Genomic DNA, 26,091 nt, shown 5'->3' on the forward strand with positions numbered 1-26,091 from the left:
GTCCTCTCTTCAGTTTCTGTTTCCGTTTGCTCTTTTTCAAATGAACAATGAAAATTTCTTTTCTTCTCAGTCTTTGAACTCTGAGGCAAAGGCGCAGGTAGGAGATTATACATATAATGGTGTTTTGTTTCCTCAAGAGTTGGCTGAAACAGAAGCATTTTGGACATGGTGAGAAATGAGAACTTACAGAAGAAACCACTACAGCAAATAGTATTTTACTTTTACTTTAATAACTTTCACATTTCTTGGAATTAATATAAAATAAAATGACTAGGAATATCTTAATTCAGAGATGGAAATGTATATATTGACTGAGTAGCAGAAAAATTACATGCGGATCCTCTCTACTTAAGGTCTGTTGAATTAATGCACTTGCAGGGCTTTAGATTTCTAATAGCTTTTTTTAGTCCTCTGAAGAGATGCATTTTTTAAACCAATGCTTTTGGATGGTTCATATGTGTTAATGCAGAATAATTCAGTGAAATGTGAATCCTACACCAGCACTCAGGTTGAACTTAGAGTTCTGTGAGGTGTAGGACAAGATAGTCTCTGTTTTTCAGTATAAATGAAACCATTTAACACAAACCTCCATCTTTTCATCAGAAAACTTGTTATCATGTTGCTCACAAAGTTTAACAAGTTGCTGTAGTTGCTGACAGGGTAACTTCTGGAAGTGCTAGACCAGGTTTTAACGATGTTCTTCTATTCCAAGGAATTTATCCCTGACAAATCGCCAGGCTTCATTTGTACTTCTTAAACCAACTCCCCCTTTTCCTGGGGAGCCTTTTTGCAATTCACTGGTTACTGTGTAACCTAAAGTATGTTAAGAGTAAACCTATAATTTCCCTCATCACATGAGACATGACATAGATATTTCCCATTATACAAATTAAGGTAAGCTTCTCACTTGCTGCGTTTTTTAAAATAAAATTTTGTAGCAATTTCTTGCTACTCTGAGCTACAGTTTCATGTATTGTAATGATATATCATTGGTGTGATCGAGAAGAGTTTTTCCTTAACTTTATTGCAAAGTAATTTGATTTCCACACTGCTTTTCTTTTCCCTGTAGTCTTTTTGAAAATATTAAAAGATATTAAAAGCTTCTTTTTCTTTTTTTTTTTTTTAACTGAGAGGTTTTTTAACTTACATTTTGCATTAAAAAATTGTACAAAAATTGTTTTTTCTAATTCAAAATGATTTTTTTTACATTTTGATTTTACTATTTGGTTACAATTTTAATTTTAAGTTCTAAATCGTTGTGAGAAATTTCACACCACATAGTGAATGCCAGATATCAGCCTCAGCTCAGTAAATATCCCTCTGTGTTTCAGAAGTGAGGAGCTACTTTTCAAACACTTTTGACTTCTCAAAGCGTGCTGTGGAAGCCACAGGAACCACAGAGCCTTCTTCTGTCCCTTCCATTTTTCTTTTTCGTTTGCGATATTAGTTTGTTTAATTTGACAAGTTCTAATGACCAAAATGTGATGCTGAAAGGCTGAATAATAGCCCAGCTGATTTTTGTCCTTTCTGGAAGAGAAATGTGCCAGAGACAAGCTGTCCTCTCTGGCAATCTTATTAGAGAGATTGAGAAACGAATGGAGCTATTAGAAAAACCCAGTTAGGATGTATATGTGAGGAATTATGGCTCTGCCCACGGGGGTGAAAAGCAATGACTCCATTTAGATTTTCAGAATTATGGTTTCTAGAAATGTCGCAGAGGAGTAAAGCACTTTCCATCTCCATCGTTCATCACATAATTGGCTGAGCCGCTGTCAGGGTTCACACGACTCCCAGTGTTGGCGTCATTAGTCTCAAACTTCCAAGACAAAGATAAGATTTCTGCTATGACATATAATCAAAAAGATATTACTTTTTTAAAGATAAATAGTTCATTCTGTTCTCTGATCTGGATCTAATAAACTAAGATCAAAAGAAAGCCATTTTTTGCTAGTTTATGAAATGCTACTTTTGGAACAGGAGTCAAAGCTTATTCTGTCTCTTCGGTGCTGCAATTCTCCAAACTGGCCCTTTAGCAAAGATTATCAGTTGTTCTTATTTCATGATTGTGTTTTAGAATTATTGATTTCTGATAAAAGAACTGTTCACTTGCTGTCAAAAAGTTCAGTACAATTTGTTTTTAGAGTGCTCTGACTTCCTGACAAAGTCCTCATGTTTTATATATATATAATGTAAATATTCATTGTAATTGAACAAAATAGACAAATAAATAGATAAAAAGGCTTAAATTCCAGTACCTTTTTGGTTGTTTTACATCCTGATAGGACTGCAGGGTGGAATTTTTATTGTGATATTTTTTCCCTTTACTGAGCTAATAGTTTTACTGAGCTGCTTTTTTTTTTATTTCTTATGGGTTTTTTTGTTTGCTTTTTTTTTATGTACTGTATTCATTAATCAGTAAATAAAAGATGTACAAGTAACTTAAAATGAATTAGTGTGTTAAATCTTAAAACAAGTATATTCAAAAAGGAAACAACTTGACTCAGTGGGTTTAATAGTTATTGTTTTAGGTTTAATGAATGTGATTTATTTTCAGTGTTGTTGAAATAGTTCTTTTCATAATGGTTAACTGATAAGAAAGATTATCATTCCACCAGGATAGTAATGACTAGTGTATAACCAAGATGGTTCCAGTACTTTCACATTTCTGCTTGAGGGCTCAGCTGCAATTTCAACCATGTTTTCAGGCTAATTCCACCTTTCTGATTTTTCTTGTGCATCAGCTGTATCTTTACTGTCAAACACTGATAGAGGCGTAGTTAACAAGTTAATACTTGGCCAAAAGATTTGGCTGTGGCTGAAAGGTTTATATCATCCAGTTTTAAGCTTTGTCTTGCTCGTTTGTGGGTTTAGCTCCCACTATTGCATTTAAAGAGTTTTCTGGGATCTCTGCCTTGTGCTATGAATGAAAGTGAGCCGAGCACCTGCTGTTCTCAGTGCTCCTATGAGCTGTTGTTGCATTATTTGCAAGTTACTGGAACATAAGAGACATGTGGGGCATGAGGCAGGAACCAGTGGTTGCAAAAGTACATAAGTTTAAGTACTTTTGGAGCCCCCATTCTTTTTGTTCAGAAAGAAACAATCTCAGTTAATACTGCATCACTTGTTTATCTTTTGTACCTTATGCAAAAGACCTCTTTTAGCTTCTGTTTCACCATTTCATGGTGATTCCACTTTTTTCTTCTGCTCTGATTGTTTCCAGTGTTACTTACAAGGCATGTTATTACAGATAAACACCATAATTATGGGTAAATGATAAGGGTTAATTTTATTCTGAGCCCACAGGGCCTGAATTAGAGAATATTTGAAGAATGCTGACAAATTTCCCATTTTTCAAATGTCATTTTGTTGAATAATGAAAGGAAACATTAGGGAGGCCAACAATAGAAATTATTATAGTTCATTGTATAGTTTGTAATAATCTTTGTAGTTAGTCTGCAACACTAGATTTTGAAGTTCATTGAGTGCTCTTCTTCTGATTACTTTATATTTTATGTCTAACTTAACTCTTGTTGGTAGCCTAACTGGAGTTACTTTTGAAGAAGGTAGCGACGCTTATAGTATCAGAAAAAATATTGCAATATTTAGTATATTTTAAGTTTACAATTGCTATTTTAATTTATTTGCTTTCATACATTGAGTTTCAGTTCCGGTTTTTATTTAGTTTTAGATTTAGTAAGAAGATAACTGTCCCAAGACAAACATTCTCATGGATACAGTAGAGAATTTTAAAGGTATATTGCTACAGTAAGGAACGAAAGGACAACTTCAGTTTGCCTCTGGTGGGTAAGTATTCTTCAGCTTGTTTTCAGATGTTGAACAGGTTTTAGTAGCAAAATTTATGAAATTCATACAACTGCTGTTGAATATATTGGTTTAGAAGGACAGGATGGCAATTAAACTTAGATGATTGTTGATTATAATAGAGTTAAGTTGTTATAGCAACTGGAGCTCTCATCTTTCCACTGTGCACAGAAAAGCACATACTAAAGAAAATAAAGGGAAGACCTATCTTTTCCTTTCTCCCAATAGTCTGCAACATAATTAACATAATTGATATTCAGAATTTTTCCTTTTGCAGTTTCTAGTACTTAAACATTACTATGCAAATACAATTAATTCTGCAATGATCACACTTAATTCACTGAAATAATTCCATTTTTTTAGTTAATACTGGATTTAAGCTCTCTATCATCTTAACCATTTAATTAAAAATATGTAATAATTTCAGTCCTTTTACAATTTATAGGAACATTAGGTTTGTTATTTTTCCTTCCTTTTCAAGAGTTAAGGAGGTGTAGTGCTGTACTCTGTCATACTGTTGTTAAAGCTGGGTATCTTCTGCTGATTAGAAACCATAGCAGTGCAATGAGTCAATGGCAGTTATTGGGAAAATTTGAGGCACGAATATTTTCTGTGTGTTCAATGTATTGGATTGGATTAAAAGGTATTAAAAATGCAAGTCCAAGGCTTCTGTTCCAATTTATGCCAACTGATTCTTTTGAGTGCTGTGGTGCTTTTCATCAATTTATGGGTGTTTAGGGAAAAGCTTCATAATCAGCTGGCAACACTTTGAATGCTCTATGTGTGTGTGAAACAATTGAAAATTAGGAAATCTTAAATTTATTTCCTGTTCTGTCCCTGATCTGAGATGGTAGGTAAGTTAGAGATGAGGAAAAGCCTTGATTCACTGTCCATGGAAACCTTGGATCCTGCAACATGTGTGTTGGCTTTTTTTTTTTTTAGTTTATTTTTATCCCTGCAGACAACGGAACCCTGCTGCTGGATTCTCCCTGATTTACTGCCAATCCTCTTGACCTGTCCCAAATTAAAAGAACACAGCTGTATGTGGAATAACAACAAGTTTTTAATAACATTTTCATAGAGACGTTTCTGAACAACTCCTTTCCTTGAATGAATGACACGATGGAATAATACCAATTTCCTTCTCAGTTGGTCATCAGAAAATGTGAATGCTGGAGTCTGTTGGGCACAGGAAATTGTGTTTGGACTTCTGCCTTCATTAGGTTAAAAGAACAGGAACTTTTATTCTTCATTTTATATCAACTGCAAAAAAAAAAAAAAGTGTTGTTTTAAATTTAGAGGTCAAGAGAAATTAGTTTGATGTAAATGAATTGAAAAGCACTCAGGGTTTTGATTTTCTTAATAACTCCCAATTATTTGTTTTGAATATGTTTGCCATTTCTAAAGAGAACACTTTTAGGCTAGATAGAGCTGTTGAGAACCGAAATGTCAACTAATAGTTTTAATTACTTGCTCAGGATCCTTTCAAAGGTAGTTTGAAAAAAAATGAACACACGCTCTCCATTAAAACAGATGAGGTTTAAATGTCTCCAAATAATGTCTAATTTCAAGTTGCAGAGTTTATGCAAAAAAGTGAATGGCCCTTTTTGTGGAACCAGCTCTGGCAAAGGTAAACTGTGCCATTTGCAGTACCTGGCAGCAGAGGAGTAGTTAAGTCTGACCATTAGAAACCCTTATCATTAGAGTTTGCTGTTTAGCTATAAAAATTTCCTCAGGGCTAAAAATTAGGCTCAGCAATTCCAAACATATGAGACTTTAAATTACTGTTAAAATGTACACAAAAAGCAAGTTTGCTTACAAATCCATTACATCTACATCGATAGTTCTCTTCTAGTTCAATATTTTATGTGCTATGAGCTGAGTGTTCTGAAAGTAGGTAGGAAATGTTTCTGGTCACTGAGTTAGAGCCTATTTTTCTATCTCCTCCAAGTTTTTTTTCAGATCTTTTATGGAGCCTTTAAATTACATCTGTGCAAAGTTAAAGTATTTTATTTCCTCAGATTTAACTTTATGGTTTTCATTTTTAATAACTTTCATTTTCTTGAAGTATGATATCCTCATCCAAGGCCATCTGCTTCTTTTCCTGCTCTTTTTGAAAAAACTTCTCTGGTTTGGGCAGCTTGCCTTCTGCTGACCAGAGGGTGAAATGATAGAGTTGTCCTGGTTTGACTGGATCCCCAAGCCAAATCCCTTTGTAGTGCAGGTGTGTCTCTTTAGCAGGTGCAGCTTTGTTCAGCTTCACTTTGTAGCCACAGCGTTATTTTGTAAAAAATCTTTCCGAAATACAATATTTTCTAATCTCAGAGACGGGAATGAAGTGAAATGCAAGGAAAGATTTAGAGCTGTAACAGTACGTAGGAAAACAGCTTCTGTGTTTCAAAGGATTCTGGTGTTTCACAGTGAGAGTGATTGGTTGGAACCCAAACTGCAGAAATTCCCTGGGCAAGAATTTCTCCACTGGCTGTTGGAGGACTGCGGGCCTGGGAAATGCAGGATTTTGTCAGGCTGCCAGTTTGGCAGCTAAAATGAGCCAAGCTTGTAACCTCACAGGGATCCATGTAGGTCTCAATAACTTCTGAGCCAGCAGAGTCCCACAGTCCTTGAGCCTGCATCCCTCTGCCACTCATGACAGGTTCTGCTGCTAAATTCCTGCTGCTCCTCAGAGCTAAACATTTTATGTATTATTTAAATTTAGTACAGTGAGAGGGAGAGTTTCAAAATAAAGGACACCTACCTCTCCTTTGAAGTGCAGATTAGGCAGGACACATTGTGATGGCCATCTGTAGAAGTAGGATTTCACCTCTGCTTTTTCTTTTTGGAAACTGGAATAGTCACCTGTACAAACTGTCTCTGAAATAAATCAGGTCCCATACAGCACAAAATCTTCCTGCTTGCCATCTTTCTAGTACTGAGATTTAAATGTCTGGATGTTGCAGATTTATATATTTCTCAATGTTACAAATAATTATTTTAATTAATCTAATTTAATTAAACATCTGACAACACTATAGCTGTCAACATATATGAAAGATGTTATATTACAGGCAGTATCCACATTTAATTCCACAGTATTTCCCTTTGGAATTTTGGGTCTGCACTCACTTGGCTCTTATCTCAGTCCTATCTGCACCAGCTTCTATGGCTCTACTTTTGTACCTCAGCAAGTATTAGAGGTAGATTAAAGAAAGCACTTCAAATAATTAAATAAAAAATAAATAAAATAATAAATAATTTAAAAAGCACTTCAAATTTTATTTGCAGTCTTTGTCCATGAATATGATAACGTAAACATTTATCATCAATATTGTAATGTGCCTTCAGTCTTCCAGACAATACTTGGGATTTCATATGGCCAGAGCTTTTCTGTTGAATGGGCAGAAACTTCTTCAGTGCAGGTGTCACCCTGTGTCACTGTGTCAGCACAGTTTGGGTGGGATCACAGAGAGGTACAGCTCTCATCTGGTTCTGATGTGAGAGTTCACATCCTTTCAGGGCCATTTTCAGTGAGGCATTGCAACAACTGCATTTCACTTGACTGTTTTATTAACACTTTATCAGCCTTATCAACATCAAGAAAATACGTGGAAAAGTCCTTAGTTCTCTCACTGTGATCAGAAAAAATAAGGAGCATTCTGCTTTACAAAGGAGACAACAATTAGCTGGCTGTGTAGCCTGGAAATGGTGAGCTCCTTTCTTTCTCCTGCTTTGATGAACCAAAGGAAAACATATTGTATTGTGGGTTTAAAGTCATTTCAATTCAGAGAGAATTCTCAGTAGTTCTCACAGTTATCCAAGTTATCTGAGGCTATAGTTATTCCCTAAAGCTCGGAAGGTGTCTGGGGCACTGTTTTTCACAAATGCAGACCCTGAAGAGTTCATTTATCTCCAGCTTTTTGACTTGCAAAAGTAGCTTTGAGAGTTGTATCCCAGTTTATGAGGTGCAGAAATGCTGCACTGTGTACTGCATGGTTTCTTAGATGACTTGAAATAATGGTTGGTTATTTTTTGAGGGTTGAGATGAATTAGAGACAAACCCATCCACTTTCATGTCTTTTTCAGATGATAAAATCCAATCCTGAGATGTAGATTTACTTGGTGCTTGAAGGGATAATCCACCCTTGCCCTCGTCCCAGGTGTTTTTGGGCATAGTTGAGCAAGTTAGTGAAGGCAGAGGTCACAATTTTCTATTGACATTCCTTTTTCATTTCCAGGTAACGTTAAGAAAACAATCTCTGGTGAAATTGCTCTTTTTTGTCATCTCAAATAAGTTACTTCTTTTCTTTAAAGCCTTTGGTTAAATTTAGTGCAGATGCCCATTGAAGTGTAGAAAACAGACCATGTATTCTAATTGGGAATTTTGTACAGAGCTGCAAAAGTTCAGATAAAGGGAAGAGAGAGAGAGAGAGCAATTAACCTCAGCTTGTTCTGTAGAAGACACTGAGACCAAAAGAATGGAATTGGTTTGGTATTTTTAGACTGATTTGATATTTTCAAAATTGTAAGCATGCTAACTAAAAATCTGATGGACATTTAACAGAGTTTCATTAATGTCTTATTTTGGAGCAGTGCTAATTGAGTACACAATTTTTTCTACTACAGGCCTTAATTGATTTTATTCTGGAATGCTGTAAAATCTGAAGAGACCTGATGTATTTCATGTTTTTGACTATTTGAGAATGAGATATGCTTGTTGACTATGCTCTCCATGGGGTAGCAAACCAGAAATAATTAGCCTCCAGAAAATGAATTCTGAGAAATATATTTTTTTTACATACTTTTCAAAGTAGAGTTTACAGTCTAGTTGTTATATCTTTCCAATCAGAACATAATACTCCGTGGTAATTTATGTATAACTTTTTAGTTTCAGTCTTCTTTCTGATCAACCAGAAAAACTGGTGCAGGTCCACCAAATTAATTACCTGCCTTCACATCAGCCAAACCTCCTTTCGTATCATCCCTGAGGAGCTGCACCAGCCTCATCTGGATCTCCCTTAACTGAGCAGGAGACTCAGATTTGGGGTTTAAATCCCTACCTTGGTTTCTGTCACCTCTATACACTCGTCTTACACAAAGGACAATCTGCTTTAAATTTTCCATATGTCTCATTGCAGGAAATGCAAATCCTTATGGAAATTCAACAAAAAGAACCAATGGAAAGGAAGGAAAGATAGCCAGCTTTTGTCTTTTCCTGGGATATATTTCACTATAGAGTTGGTTAAATGTGACCATTATTTACTTCTGTGCAGACTTTCATTTTCCTTTTCTTCTGTATATTCATGAATTTATCTTCTCTTCCCACCTTGATATAATACATTGTTCTTCTTAACAATTGAGGCCTTTCAAATACTGTCTATTTTCTTTTCCCCACAGGGAATTAAAAATCCTATGGATTCATAACTAACCAGAGTAGATACATAAAAGTCTATTTGATTTTCATGTATTTTAATAATTCCAAATATCTCAAGCATATTATGGAAGAAAAAAAAATAATCTGCAGGATTTTTCAAAAGGCAAGGAGAGTAATATTGTCACTGAAGTAGGTAGAGGCCTGATAGATTTAATAATGTCGAATGTGAGGCAGTTATGCTTTATTTTTTTTTTATATCTCTACTGTAATCTGTGTTAAAAGAAAGTGTTCCCAGCATGCAGGGAAAAAAAAACCAAAACAACAAACTTTCCCCATTAAATGCTTCACTACATTATTTAAAACTCATTATTTGTAAATAAACTTTAGAGAATCTCATTGACAGGATATAATTTATGTTGTTTTCAATTTTATTCTCTGAAAACAACATAAATTCTCAACTAATTATCAAACAGGCTAATTTATGGTCCTTTTTTTTTCTTCAGTACCAATAAGTTTAAGTATTGTTTTAAAACTATTTGTCATACTACGATCCTGATTCTGCACAGGATTAAACACAGAAGTAGTGGTTCATACAATCAGTTTTAAAATCTGATGCTTGGAAGAGATGTAAGGATGACCATGACTTCTTTACTAGGCTGAGTGCTCCAGTCCCAGTCAACATGCCTGTAACAGGCTTTAGCTTCTCTGTCTTGAGGTGTTTCCAAAAATTTTGCACTTTGGAACTATTAATAGTTTGCTTTTGTTCTGATAATATAATGGGCAAAAATCAGTTTTTAGGTGTGTAAGATCGGCATCGTTAAAAGGAGTAGTTAGCTGAGTGTCAGAGGTGTACTCTAATCAAAGGTACTGGGATATTTAAGACAGAGTCTCCTAAAGGATTCTTTTCTAATATTTATTATTTTATCTACTCTATGTTAAAGATCCCTCCTTGTGGTGACGTCAGCCATGAACTTCTCGTTAACCACAATTAGTCCAACAGCACATTATACCTGCAATGACTTCTCAGCAGTTAATGAAATAGTCATTGGCAAAGTCCAGCACAGGAGCTGTAGATCCTGAGTTCATAATTTCATCTTGACTGCTTGATTGTGCACCCCTCAGCGAGCCAGGATCCTTTAAGATCTGGTTAAGGAGTTATTTGCTTTATGAAGTCCTTAAGCACGTGTGTAACCACTCACTGAGTAGATGAGCTGTTCTATCTTGGTCTCTCTGACCTTGGCACTCTGTCACAGAAATGTAATAAAAAAAGCCTGCAGAGAAAGTGGAATAGTTCAAGTAATACAAAAGAAGAATCTGAAGCCTCATCTTGCTATATTGGTCCTGCTTTGCCATCTCGCTGCACTGTTCATAAGCAACAATATCATCCCACAGATTACCAAAAGTCAGTTAAAAATGGTGTTTCTATTAAGGAGTTGGGAATAAAGCAGAACATTAAAATTTAAAAATCCAGTATTAGAGTATCACAGTTTTATTCAGTCAAGCTTGGCTTATTTTATACACCAAGTAAATGATTGCAAGTTAGATACCTAGACAGTTTTCTTTATCCTATTTAATTATGGCTTGATTAATATTTGATGCAGGACTTGCAGAAAAACATTTTTTTTTCTTAAAGCAGTAGAAACAAATTTTGGATAATATAGGCGTTTAATCTCTTATCAATCAACAAAATATAATCCTCCCTGTTAGTGGGTTATTCTGTCCTTTATTGTATCAGTGACAGTCTTTATACTAATATATCTAATATCTACATTGACCAGAGCAGAAATTACTGCATGCACCCTGCAATTTATAATCCACTCTACCCAACTCCTCATCAATTATTTTTACTGCAAAATGTAGTGCCAGTGATAGGTATTTTATCTTAGTGCTGCATTCCCACTGCCTGCGGACTGCTGCTTTGAAGACTCTTAAAAGCCTCTCTATTTAATAGTAGTAGCCAGTGCATCTGCTCTCAAATTGGTTCCCACTTGCTCACATTATCTTTTTCACAATAAACTTTCATACAGAGATAGCAAACACATTTTGTTTAGTACCAATTTATTTCATAGTGAACCGTTCTCAAATTCTTAGTGAGACTGTGTCAAAATGCGAATTTCACCAAAAAAAATTGTGCACAATGTGAAAAATTAATATTTTTCCTTTAAATGAATGTAACAGACTTTTCTGTAATTAAATGTAAAGTAAATGCTATGTGCTTTCAGGGGATATGGTGACTATTTTTCATATCAGTGACTTTGTCACAGAATGGTTTCTTTCTGAAATCCCTACTCTGTGAGAACTTCCCACCAAAGAAATGAAAGTACAGCAGTGGACAATCATGACCCACGTCATAAACATTTAATCACCCCATTTTCACAGGAAAAGCTCCCCTAACAGGCTGCAATAAATTGTTTTTGTACATGGTGACTTATAAATATGTTAAAGCCAATGTACATTGGGGAAAAAAGAATCTGTTTTGAGACTAATCATATTACAAACATTTGTGAGACATTGCTTAAATCTTTGTGATTTCTTCAGGAAGTTGTTTGAGAGACTTGACTGTATTTTTCTTTTTCTATCTGTTAAATTATCTGTAACTGTCTGTAGTCATGAATCTCTTGTATGATTTTGAATGGGAAGAATTTTCAGGGATTGTGCTGAGCTGTATCATCTGTCTCATATTTGTGCAGGTTAATCCAGAATCCTCTTTTCAGGGCTGGATCTCCACCCATGGGCTGGATGAGGGAAATGGAATAGGTTTTGGCTGGTCCCTTGCTTTTCTTATTTTATAGAGAGTAGGAAATCAAACAACATTACAAGCTCTCTCTTGCCACCAATATACTGACCTTGACCACTGACCTTGACCACAACTAATCCAACATCTAATTTGATGTACTATAGAAACCAGACAAATAAACCTCTTTTATATTAAAGTCTTTGTGTCTTTTCTTTTTTTGATGGAAACTGCAAATTCTGAGGTTTGCTTTTTGACAAGTCTGATTCCTTTAATTCAGAAAGATGTTCTTTGTGTTTTTCATATCTATCTGTGTCCACGCTTCTATTTGGAGTGGATTTCTTAAAACTCACATGTTTCCTTAAAAATAAACTTTGAGCATGGACAGTAGTGAACTCATTCCATTTATAGACTCTGGAGGTTTGTGTTTGTTCTGGAAGATTTAATATTTGGCTGTTGAGTATTAGTAAGAGTGCAGTGGCTGTGTGGTGCCATCTAATCCAGGTCTGTGTTTCTCTCCCAGTGGCTGCATTACAGACTCTGCAATCTGCATAAATCCCACCTTCTTATGTCACTGTTCTTTTGGTAAGTGAAACCTTGAGCAGCCTTTGCATCTGAAGACCTTGTTGGCTTTCTTTTTTTTCCTTCTTTTCCATATGCTTGCCAGAGCTTTTTGTATTCCAGCATCTGCCTTCTGATCACACACTGTTTGTGCTTCAAATAGGGAGCTGACCTTATTCAAGGTTGCAGACAATACCTGGCATATGGTAGCTACATCACGGTTTGTTACCACCCTCAGCTCTGCTAAAGCACCCAGAAATCTTTTGGGTATTGACCAACACAGGTGAAGTGGTGTCAGGAAGATTACTTTTCTATCTAGGGATGTGTCAGCTGTTAGATTTGCTTGACCACTCTGTTTTCTGACTTATATGAATGTGGTAATGGCACAAATTAAAAGGAAAGAAATCTTTAGGAGAGATGAGTTTTGAAGACCGGATAGCTCTTCTCTTGATTATGTAGGTCGGTCCTTTTGTAGATGCAGTATGAGATGGAGCTTCAGTAAAAATGTACCTTCTTTTATCCCTAAACAGCACATGATAAAACCGTGACATCTCACCTTTTTTTCTTTTTATGGACTTGAAGCATTTGCAGGGCTTCAAATCTGCATTGAGGATATTTTATCTATTTTATCTTTCAGATGTTGTTATCTCATCAGATATATGATGTAATGCAGAGCTGGCTTTGACTAGGTTTTCTTGAGGTTGGGATTTTTTGACGATGTTTTCTTGATAGGAACTAAATCTGGGTTCAGCAAAAAGTTTGTTGGATTTTCAATATCAATACCATTAGAAGGAATTAGGTCAGAATAATGTGTAATGGGAGAGGAGTAGGGACAGGAACTATAAGAAAAAGAATCCAAAGATAGGAGAGTGTAGTTTGGAAGCCAAAGCATGAAACAATGTGTGAAGGGGAAATTTTATTTTATCTTTTATAAGAGAAAATTAATAATGTGGTGGTGTTATAGGAAAGAAATAATCTTTATATAAAAATCCTGATATGAAAGGTGCTGGAAGAAGCCACTTGTAGCAAATTGCAGATTTTTATTGGTCTAAATAGCCCAGAGGTTGTACTATCTCCTGCAAACTTGAGCTTTTGTGACTTCATTAATTATCAGTGAAAGAGGTGCAGGGGATCCCTGAGTGAACATGCAACAAATAACAATTTGTACTGAGTATCAAGTTCTCTGTTGGTTGAAACCACAAGTCTGAGTTGTCTGTGCAACCCTTTTCACACTTTCTGTTTCTATTGCATACAGCAGCAGCTCTTGCAACAGCAGAACTAAGTGGGTCGTGAAAAATTCAGCTTTGGATTTAATTATTTGTTTTTAATGCCAACTTTTGGTTGCTGTATTTCTTTCTGTGAATCACGAGTTAGTTTTATGTGTGCTCACTTTTTGGGACAATGAAACCCAAGTTATAGGTGTGGGCAAATAACTTTAGGCGCCTTAAAATTTTCACCATGGAAAAATGAAACCACTGTAGTGATTATTAGGGACTACAGGCACACCAATTCTATATTAATACACCAATATAATTATTTTGTCCTGCTCCTTTCTTTGTGAGCAACTAGTAGGTGGTAAGTAATCTCTTTTTAAGCTATTTTCCCCTCAATATGTCAGAGGAATTATTTGAAATAATTATGAAAGAGACATAGAATATAAATGCCAGAATAGATGTAGATGGGAAAATATTACTACAGAGGGGTTTTGTAATATGTTGGAAATGTCATTTATGGTTCTGTTTTAATGAATGGGTAATTAGTTGGCTGAACATCGGCTCACTTCTTAATGAAATCTTAGTGGATTAACTCTATGCCTCATTCATATTATCCTACAGAATTTTTCTGCCTTTTTTATAACGAATAATCTTTTCGTAGTATGCCAGTATGAAAAAGGAGAATGTAGAAAATTTGTACTTTTGTGCTGTTAAGTAAATTTGGAGTCCTTTTTAAAAATGCTTAAAATACATATGGTGGTGCTGTTACTATACTTCTTTCTGCAGAAACAACCTACTTGGATATTAATTCTTCCACCTGCGTTTTCTGGTTTTGTTTAATTATATTTTTATATTTGTTATCATATCATTGGGTTTTATTCTCCCTTTATTTGCCTATTGACATCATTTAAGAGTTTTCACCTTCAGATATCCAGGTTCCTTTGCTGAAGGATCCCTCCTGTCCCACATAGCTGTGCTTGCAGGAGGTTTCTCTCTGGATCCAAGCAGGACAAGAACAGACCATTCTGCTTCTTGCATTTCTCAGCCCTATGGATTGAATCCAGAAAACTGTGCTTTTGCTGTTGCGCACAGTTTGGACAAAACTGTTGGTTTATGGTTGTCAGACCTCTTAAACCTGTCTCTTATCTGTGCTATCAGCTGGACAATCCTGACAAATTGCATTCCTGAGCTTTCAGGTTTGGTTAGGAGGCTGAATTTGGAGTTTATGGCTGGTATAGTGCAATTATACCTTAAATTTTTCCAGGTTCAGAGTAGGAAGTATGTAAACTTACATAAAATCAAATACTTCAGATTGTCTCTAAATTTAAATGTTGATTTCAAAGTCTTTGTATTTTGAATCCTATAAAACTTTAAAACTCAAACACAGATGTTGAATGTTGAGCCTCCCTAAAAGTACACAAAGAAAAATCAATTCAGCTCTTTGCTCTTCCTTATACATGAACCTGTTCCTGTATAAAATATGTTTATTTTCACAAAAGCTTTTAACATGTAAACTCTTATTTTTGCCTTTGTTAGTGTGCATGACATTTTTATTATATACATACACTTTACACTTAAGTGTTTCCAAAATGTTTTTCTGGTTATCTAGAAGTTTACCAAGACTTAAAAACAAACAAACAAACAAACAAACAAACAAACAAACAAACAACCAACCAACCCCACCCCCATTTAATATTCAATTAAAAATATAAACATATATCTGTTAGTTTTACTTAAAAAAATACTTTTAATTTTCTGAATCAACACCAGATACTGCTGCTGGTTACATTATAACTTTCTGTAGCTTTATGTGCTTAGAAAAAACAAGGTTTCAGCTAAAATAACTTGGATTTGTAATTTGTTTTCATTTTCTTTTATTTACTGTCTAGCAAAGTGCTATTTGCACTGAAATTTGACATCTCAGCTGAACCATTATATTCAGCTGTAATTAGAATAAACTATCTGCATGAATTACTGTACATTGGGTTTAGAGATTTGTTTGGAGACAACCATTTCTTACCAAAGCACAGACAGCAATTTGCTGTCTAACTTTGTACATTTGCAAAATACATTTAGTGTAAAATTAATTAGGTCATTAGAAACCTATTATCTTGTCTCAAAGAAACTGATTTTAAAAGTAAGCATGTTTTCTGTGAAAGGTGACAACTTTGCGTTCAAATCTAGTTGTGATTCATTCTTCAGGTTTTGTTCTTGCTTTTCTTCATCAAAACAGAGAGGCATAAAAGCAGGTTAGAAGTAGCTCTCAGTATTGTGGTAACACTGAAAAAAAAAATAACTCTTTAAAGGCCACCTTTAGTGTTTGATGACATTCATTGAGTAGTGTCCAATCCTGGAAAAATAGCATTTTCCCTCCATTTTAAGAGTTGTCCAAATACACAGCGGAATTTTAGTTAGTTCTGCAGTGTTCAGAACAAGTGCAGAAGTCAGGCTAATAGGGAAAGGTGTGTCTGTGAACTACACAAGAAAGGGTTTTTTTTAAAATTAAACTGAATACTCCTGGTGACACCTGAATTGCAGCTCTAACCTGAAGCTTTTCTTGTCTCTACAGTCGTGTTTCCATTCTGAAGAGATCGACCCTTGGTGAGTGTCACAGATTAAATCAGTTTATGATTTCCAATACATGTTTCAGCATTATCTGTAGTACATGATCTGTAATGAAATTTTCAAGAAGAGAAAGAAAATCTGGGGAGTTCCAGTGGCCTGTTCTCAGCTACATTTTGTCTCATATACTGTGTTTGTACTCTTTCCATACTGCTGAATTGCCTAGAGACAAATTGGACAGTTTATGCCTTACACCAAGATTGACATTTTTATGGTGCCCAGAAGACAGAGTTTTAAAATTCTACTGTTTGAAAAATTGTCCTGATATTGGAGGGGAACAATCCATGGTTCTGTGAAAGGGAAGGTCATAGTATGCAACTGAGGAAGAAATAGTTTACCTGTTCAAAAAGTGGTTGAACTGAGGTCTTCTGAGCTGCTTAAGAAATCTGGTCTCCTTGGTTCCATCTGATAGAAAAAAATGCTCTTACATTCATTAAAGCTTGGACTAACAATAACTCTCTGAGTGTATGCTGAGTTTCAAACCATTTCAGAATACAATCCCTTTTTTTTTCTTGAGTAATTGTAAAGGATGGCTGTTTGTTTTACTTCTGTAGCCATCTCTTAGCTTTCCTCACTCTTCCTACCTCCAAATTATGACCTGACTTTTAAAAATTTATAATTCCAATCCTGAATATTTTGAAGCTCCTGCTGACCAGTAATGATGAAGGAGAAATGACTCCTGTCTTGTGGTAAACTCTCTGATGGAAGCATCTTACAGCTCTGTCAATCCAGAGAAGGCAGGGGACTATTTCCTAATCCTTGCTTTCAGGCCCAGGCGATGTTTCTGTCCCCATGATACCTTCTGTCTCCTGCAGCTTGTTCTTGCAGTCACCACTAAATCTTTTGCTGACTGATTCCTTCCAATAGATCCCTTCACCCTGTCCCAGTGGTTTCTTTAGTATCTCCCTCATTCTGTCCATTTCCAAAACAGATTATCTGTAAAGAAGTTGTCCATAATGAACCAGTCCTCCATGCAGGTTTTTCCTTTTCATGCTCTGCAATGCTTTCTCTCCACCCCTCGAAGCAGGGAACTCAGTGTAGACTCTTTTCCTCCCCAGACATGCTGTAGGCAATTTAACCAATTTCACTTCTCAACCAGATTTTTTTTTCAGTACATTTCTCTGTGCTTTCTTTAAAGCCACCTGCCTAGTTTTCCCTCTCTTTTGGAAACTACCCTGCTGGGAGTCTGAATGCTGCTGATCATACAGGCAGGATTCAATTCAGAAAAACACAGCAAACACAATTTACCTTTCAGCTTCCATTCCTTGTGTTGTGTCAGGGTTTTGTTTTTGCTTTCAGTGAATGCACAACCTTACCACAAATATTGTTTTGGCTGTCTTTAAAACAAGGAAAATTTTCATATTTTATATTCTAAATGTTTAGCACCAACCCCTAATAGACAAGTCCAGTAGCACTCTCAGCTTGGCAAAGAATTATTTTACAGACTACAGTATGTCAAGAAACTGTATAGGATAAAGGAGAAAAATAGCCATACCTCATCTACTACCTCTGTTCTGAGTCAACAAACTAGAGGAAGAAGCAAAAACTATCAGGCTTTAGTAAGAACTGTCCCGAAGGAGCTGCTTCAAGCCCCGGTCCACTGAATGTGGAATTCCATGGAGTTACAAGCACAAGGCAACTTCCTTTTCAAGTAAAGGAAGGTTTTTTAGAGCAATCTGGAGAGAGTTGAATTAACACATCTTAGTCCTTAGATATTTATTAAAGGTATCTTAATAGGCACCTGTATTTTAATACTCTTTTTCTGAGACACTCTGTCTTCAAATACTGAAACACTGAACTCCACTACAAGTACAAATGCTTCATAGTTGGAAAGTGCATAATATTGATATAATCAAAACTTGGGCCCCTTCTAAGCTTTCTCAGGGTAAGACACAGCAGACTGACAGTGACTTCACAGTTTTGCAGTGTAAGTTTTTTTGACATAATATTCATCTGATACGTTACAAGCTAAAATATCATTTCTGCAGAATAGTCAGAATACAGTTAATTAGCAAAGCGCTGACCAGGCATAAACCCAGATCCCTCTAAAATGGGAAGATGACAGTAAGCTGATCCTGCAAGTTTGCTATGTTTTTAATTGTCTGCTTGTGGCAAGCTTGCCCAATATTGATGTGTTTGCATGGTGCAGGCACCAGTAGGTATCCCAAAAATGTCCCCCCAAAAACCTGAGGTAAACCTGACTTCAGTTGTGCAGACAAAATGCTATACATCCTGCATAAGCCACGTTGTTGGCTTATGCAGGGATTTTTCTTGGTTTTTGTGTTTGTGGTTTGTTTTGGTTTGTTTCTGTTGTTTTTGTTTTTTTTTAAGGCATCCTTGGTAAAAGGTCTTAAATACCTGAATTCATTCAGCTAATCTCAGGGAGGCAGAAGACCACTGCAATTTTGCTTTGTCCTTTCAAAAAACCCACAGATTTTGCTGACAGGCTTCTGCTCCCAGCTTGCAGTAATTGGTGGCAAACACAAAGCTAATTCCTTATTACACAGTATTTTCAGGGGGTTAATGGCTAAGCTGCTGAATACAAAATAGTAAGCCAATGAAGTGGCTTCTAGGAGAACAAAGATCAGTAATTCACATTCTCCAATGCTGCATTTCTGGTTTGTGTTTCTTATCTCTGTTCTCCTTTTTGTAGATTCACTTTATGTAAAGTAATGCATAACTAAAAGCTGTCAATAGTAGGTTGAGAAAGAACACAGTGAAGATTTGGTTATGGATATCCAAGTTCTGTGTGTTCATTTGTGTCTGTAGCTGTTAGGAACTCATAGTGTAGAAGAATTTTTAAAAGGGGAGACCTGAGAAAAATGAGTTATTTGCAGCAGTAGAATGGACATTTCACTTAGAGGAGGAGAATGAGAGAAAATTTAACACTTTTATCAAAGTTGTCTAGCTGCAATAAAAGAAAGTCATGATATTTTTCAAATCAGAAATAACCCCTTTTAATTTTATGGTACATCTGAAGCTGGGGATGTGGAATGGAGAGAGCTGCACGTCCAACAGCTGAAGCAGCACCTTTAGCCACTGCACTGCCATCTGTTTATTGTTTTGTTTGTGGGGGTCGATGCAGCTGTGTGAGAGAGGTTGGGTTATTTATGAATAGCAATGCTAACAAATTAATGACATAACAAGCCTGCTGCAAAGGCACTGACCTTTTGAAAGCAAGAGCAGTAGCACAAAAAGGTTGACTTTATTAGAATCTATTAGATGTTTTCACAGCCAGTCCCAAGGGTGGAATTTCAGATAAGCGAGAACTGCAGAGCACCTGATGAGTCATTAGGAAGGTAAACCCCATTTCATGAGAAAAACTGTATATCTGATAGCAAGATCACATGCATGAACAGTATCTTCACTGTTCTAAATGCTTTATGTTAATTTGAGCAAAATGTTGGAGGTTTTGGTTTGGGTTTTGGGGGTTTTTTTGTTGGTTTTCTTTGTTTGTTTTTTTTTTGTGCAATAAATATTTCCAAATAGTGGATAAAATTAGGGTGAGTTGCCATTTTTAAATCAGTGTACTGTCCCAGAATGATTTTGGAGAGCTTCCCAACTGACTTCTCTACAGGTTGCTGTTGTCAGCTGCCAGACCTAGGGCTACTTTTGTCACTTTTATCCTTCTGTCTTTTTTTTAACCAGTATAATCCACAGATTCAATGTGGTGGGTAGGGTTTTTTTTGGTTGTTGGGGTTTTTTGTTTGTTTGTTGGGGGGGGTTGAGTTTTTGTTTGTTTCATTTGTTTGTTTGTTTGTTTTTATGAGCATTTTCTCTTAGTGTATTTGCTGAGTAGAAAAGGGATGAAGGTGTATGAGAGCTCATGAGGCTATTTAATATGATCCTTAAATACTTGGTTTTGAAGTTTCTAAGTCAATTTGACTTAAAATAACTGCTCATACTATTTTCTGTTGGAAAATACCATATTTTAGGTCAATAAAAAGCTCACTGTGATGTACATTTTTCCTGACATTCTACTGAATCATTTGTCATGTATCCTGTTATGGATGTGTGATTAGTACTTGTAAGAACAGTTTTGTGTGTCACATTTCAATAGTCCTTTTCTCCTCCAGTCCTGTTTCTGATGAAGTCTGTGAGAATACAGACTTGGATTTTGAACTTCACTACCATCATTATCTTGAATTTCCATATGGAAATTGCTTTTCAGAACTCCAGCTGAGCCTTTGGGATGCCCCTTCTAGTTCTGTGTGCATTTTCAAGTGAAGTGAAAGCCTGCTTTTTGTTTCAACAATTATTTTTGGGTAGCTGAAATGGAGAAAAGATGATGTAGATATATCTATATCTATCTATATCTATATCTATATATTTTAGAAAAAATAAACTTGACAATGAAGGAAGTGAAAGAATATGATTTGTGGCTCGTCCAAAAAGATGATTTAACCCTTAAAAGTGTCATGCCTATTGAGCAAATAAATGTCTGCTTTTTTTCTCACTGAATCAGTTAATGGAAACAATTAGGATACCTATTTTGTGTGATGATCATGGATGAGAAGATTCCCAATATTGGACCCAAAAAAGAAAAAAAAGCCTGCATTTTGTTTACCTTCCTGAGATGATCAGTGCTTTCAGAATGCAAGGGTCACTTTCAAACCTCTTATGAATATTAATGGACTTAAAATGTCTTAGAAATATTTAGGGCAACTAAAATTCCACAAGGATCAGTTTATTCAGTATTTCCCGACTCCATAGGATAATTACGTTGATTCTTTACTAAACAATAAGTCAGTGTGCTTAAATTCAGTCAAATTAAGTTAGTTGAAAAGTTTATCTGCTTATATGTGTAATTCTTTCATGGAAGTTTAAGGCAATTTCAGAGGGATGGCTTGTTAAGCCATAGTGGAGTAGAAAACACTTTGTGGGAATTGTATTGTTGGTTATTCATTTAATTTTTCAAAATATCACAGATGCTTTTCCTTAAAATCTAACACATCTAAAGCTTAACAGTGTTTGCTAAATATTTTACAATCTGGGTAAGGAAAGTTTACAGGATGGTGAACAAAACCACTAACATTCCTTACACATGCAATCAGCAAGACTTGCAAGATAAAGGGGTAAAAAAAAAAAGCACGAGAGACCCTTGAGCTCAGTTTTCATGAGGAAGGAAGCCCACGAATTGCCTGGGCCATGTGGGGGTAAATGAGGCAGAGCTGCTTCGCTTTGGGATTTTTATTTCAGAGATGGGGCTTGTAGTAAAAGACTACTTGTATTCAGGGGTTTTTAAGTCATTTGAGGATAAAAAGTAAAAAAAAAATTGTGTAAGAAGAGTTCCCGGTGAAATGTGAGAAAAGGTGAAATCTCACAGAAAATGTGAAAATAAACCTGTGAGAGGTGAAAGACTGAAATGAGCCTGGAATGTTTTTTTTCTTTATTCATCCTGGTGTTCTCCTCCAAAAGAATGGAAAGATTGACTCTAAAGTCACAGTAAATGTGACTGATCTGATGTTGTATCAACAGCACAATGGTGCATAATCCACAGATTGGGTGGTTCAGGATAACCAGACAAAACACATATTACTTGTCACAGGAGAAACCTTTAGGCTTAAAGAAATGGTAAATATTGTTTCAAGTGAAACACAGTTCAGGCAAAGATCAGGGTTATAAACTCCCATTTGAGGAATGCTGCTCTTATTGTGTATTATTGTCAAGAAAAGAATGACTTCAACAGAGACAAGACAGCTTGATTTAACTTCATATAAACTTCTTAGTGTATTGCATTCATTAATCTTGGATGTTATCTCTAAAAATAGCACTTGAAAGTGCCTATCAATTAGATTTTATGACATGAAAATGTCATTTCTGAAAGAATCGGATATTATACGAGATATGACAGTGCCCAGAACCAAATTGGGAGCAAAACATTTCTATCTTTCCCTCAGGCATGGGCTGAACTCTTACTTTGGATATAGGTTAAGTTATATAGACTTAATAGCTGGTTCATTTTGTTTGGTTTGGTGTTGGTTCGTTTGGTTTTTCTTTTGACTGATTTCAAGGTCATTAAAATACCATTCAAAATTGTATCCAATTTCAATTGCTTGTTTTTGTACAACAGATTAAATTCGGGAATGAGAGAGATTGTAAATCAAGCAGAATTATCGTAACTGTGTGTAATTTATAATGTAGTAGAAAAGATAGGAAAGATATTCTGAAAAGCAGTTTCTTGTGGGCATATGGTAAATTAACATTAAAAAAAAAAACTAAGCACATGTTTGTGTTAAAATGTATAAAGGATGGTTAAGTCATAATAAAAAGATATCATTGTAATAATATTGCAACTGTAATAAGGATATCAAATGCTGTACACTCAGTGAAAGCAAAATGTGGTGAAAGTCATCTAGATTGGATCCTTTATACAGTACAAATGTTTTCAATCATTAATGGCTTCCTGTTATTGTATTGAGTCCCAGCTCAGTGTACATGGAACTGAGGGTCGTTGAAGGTACACAGAACTGAAGCCAAAAACTTCTGTCCTTGAGTTTTACTGGCATTTTGATTTAACTGCAAAAGAGTTCTAAAGTTGCTGATATTACCTGAGGTCTGTGAATTTGCTTCTGTTCGCTTACACTCTTGCATTTGGTGTTCAAGTGTATTTTAGGCTGGAATTCAGCACACAGAAGACCACAGCTGTGAGCAGTCCAGCAGGTTGGAGCTGGCTCTGCTGAGAGATTAATGCAAATAAATGCACTGGTTCTCCCTGGTCAACCTTTTTACAGTTCATCTGTTTGCACTGAATACAATGGTTAAAAAAATAGTTAGTAAAAATTACTTTATAATGTTGAAGTTAAAGTTGTTTTTTTTTTTTCAGCAGGATGATTGATGTCTTTTTCTTGTCTATGCTATAATTTTTACCATACTGGGTCATCTCAGCTGTTCTCAACTTCCTCTTAAATTGAGGGATTTTATGTTTCTTTTTCTTAAAGATAAGTAAATAAAACTAGAAATCCATTCAGTGAAGTTTTAGAATCGAATACTTTTCATTCTGTGTTCTCTGCTTGCACACATGCTGGAGGAGGAGGATTCTTTTGGCAAGTGAGGGAAAAAAGAACTGAATTTGCAGCAGTCTCTCGGTGCTCCCAGTGCATCAGATGATGAGCTACTTGCAAAGTCTTGCTGAAAGTGAACCTGCAGGTGCATCTCCTCACTCAAACTCTAATTTTGTGATTTTGTTGGAGTCCAACAGCACTTGGGAAATGGCATTGCCATTGCAGTACAACAGGGTGTTGTGCTGTTCAGGGCAGGATTTGGTTCAGTATTCCCTGTGATCAGATTTAAAGCTGCAAAAGCTTGAAGAAAAGCTGCCTGGCCAGCACTTGCTCACTGAGGATTTTTCTTTTAAAGCTTTTGTAGCTACTGAGAGTTAAATGGGGGTCAGTGGAGAATTTAAAGTTGAGAATTAATTAGAGTAGGGTGAAGCAGTAAAACACTTGGTGGAGGAAATCATTGAGGACATCAGTGAAGGGCAGAGAAGTCAAATATTAAAAAGAGGTAAGTTACTGTAGAAAATATACTAAGATGACACTATGAGAGTCCCATCTAGTCATTCTTAGCATGAAATAATATGTTAGAATTACATGTGTCAAGTACATAAGATTATGATCACTCACTACTTGAAAATAGTGGCAGAAATATCTGTGTGATCTGGTAATACACACTTAATAACTGAATTGGAGAGAACTTATTTTGCTAATAAGTCAACACATTCTTTAGAAACTAAAAGGAAAGAGAAAGCCTTTAAAAATTTTACTTGAATATGTTACAGAATAACACAGCTAATATTGTGCCTTACTATTAATTAATAACCCCATATTTGGTTATCAGGTGGAATCTTGGCACCACTGATATCGATGGTAAAAATTCTGTTGTCATATTGGGAAAATAATTTTATTGGGAGAATAATTCCTACTTTTAATCAGTTTTTTGCCAGATATATGGTGCCTTTACCAGTGCCTTTGCACATTCTTTTTTTTTTAATCTTGAATTAATCTATCACACTAGAACATGTTGTGAATGTCAAAGGATACTGTATATCAGCATACATAGTGATACAGAAGGAATTAGCATATTCTCATGAAAGATAATAATGTAGTGTTAGGAAATCAGTCCTAGACATGTCAATGATGAGTGACAGGAACTCACATTGCACTGGATAGGCAGATGTTATGAATAATAGTTTGCTTAGTGAGTGTAGACGTTTCTGTGTCTCAGCTGGGCCTGCAGGTTTCAAAGGAAGGTCTTAAATGCTTATTTTTCTTTCTATTGCATCTTGATTAGTTTGATGCAAACTGAAGATTGGAGGGAGATGATATGGACTGTGCTAAAGGAACTGCAGATAATCAGTAAATGTAGTCTTTCAGCAATTCCTCTCCGCAGTCATCCTTTAAGCCAATATAGCTGTGGCTGGATTTGTGGAATGTTTTAAAGTCCATCTGCACTCCCACCTGAGCCCAAGCTGAATGCACTTACTTAATCTCATGTAGACTTGATTTATATGGTGGTAGGTGACGAAAGAGTGAACTGGGAAAGAATTTAATTCTAGTCCATGGCATGTTGCCATTAGCAAAATAAAAACAAAAAACCAAACAACAAAAAAACCCTCAAAATGTGGTATCCTGTTGTGACTTTATTTCCCTTCACCATAGGACAGCTTTCTGGATTCCTCTCCCTTCTTTCTTGTGAAATGGAAGACACTATCACAAGACAACCTCTAATGGAGTCTCTGCTGAATCCTGCCATCAAGAGGACACTGATTTCTGACTTCCAAAGCACTCTCTTGGAGACTTTCTTGCATTAAATAATATTTTGAGGAAAACTAGCTTTTGAATGTCACAGTGTTGCTTATTAGTGGTTGATAGGTGTCAGTGTGCTAATAGACACCTAGACTTCAAAAAAAAAATCGATAAATCTCAGCAGCAAAGAGAAAGTTTTGCTGTTTGCACTATTCTGGCTGCAGCACAGTGGATCTGAGGAACCCAGGGGTGGGAGAGAGAAATGATGCTTTCAATAAGGAATACTGGTGGGAGAAAAGGGAGGGACATGAATAGTGTCTGCAAAGAAAATGTAACAAGAAGAGAGCTTTTAGCTCAGCCAGGATCACACAGAACATGGAAAGGATGCAAAGGCAGACCACAGAACTGATGAAAGCAAGAATTCTTTCAGTTCTTCTAAGTGAACTGTAAAAGATGTATTGGAACCAGAAAGCCATTGAAAAGTCATTTCATTGACATCCCAAAGGAGAAGACCCATCTCTAACAGGTGTGGTAAGCACTTAACCCATTTTATTTTTGTATTTTTTTTCTATCATATGCTTCGTTTTCTTTCATTGACAGCAGTCACTGTTCTCACACCTGCTCTGATGTAACAACAACATGTACAATAAAACCTTACTAGGGAGTTTATAAAACTTTTTTGGTAAACTTGTATGCTTGATGTTAGCAAAAAGTGAAAGTAGTACCATTATTTCTTTATTACTTCAATCAAGTAAAATATTAATTAATGTTTTGAATATGACAAATAATGGTGCTTGTTCTTTCTTCCGCCCTCAAAATTAAAGATGCATTGCATCAGTGATAATCTTGATAAAAAATAATCTCTTTTTATGAAAGTCTTTTGCTGTTTAAGCAGAGGAATGTATTCAGAGTGAATAAAAGCTTTAAATCTGTTTTGAATGTTTTCGCTTTTTTACGACCCAACATTACAAAGCCAGTAGACAAAGTAATAAACTGTGTGTTTCAAGTATTCTACACTCTCTT

At 35.7% G+C, this 26,091-nt stretch overlaps 1 long non-coding RNA gene across 1 annotated transcript; it reads left to right on the top strand.

The window, feature by feature from the left end:
* The first annotated feature begins 851 nt into the window (after positions 1 to 851).
* On the top strand, positions 852 to 25,271 carry LOC108497312. The gene is made up of 5 exons (XR_001874754.1): positions 852 to 894; positions 3,683 to 3,804; positions 16,269 to 16,300; positions 22,928 to 23,093; positions 24,982 to 25,271. It is a non-coding gene; the product is annotated as an uncharacterized LOC108497312 (long non-coding RNA).
* The last annotated feature ends 820 nt before the right edge of the window (positions 25,272 to 26,091 follow it).

This window comes from Lepidothrix coronata, unplaced genomic scaffold (genome assembly GCF_001604755.1).
Source record: "Lepidothrix coronata isolate B3197 unplaced genomic scaffold, Lepidothrix_coronata-1.0 Scaffold2, whole genome shotgun sequence".
Taxonomy (NCBI): Eukaryota; Metazoa; Chordata; class Aves; order Passeriformes; family Pipridae; genus Lepidothrix; species Lepidothrix coronata.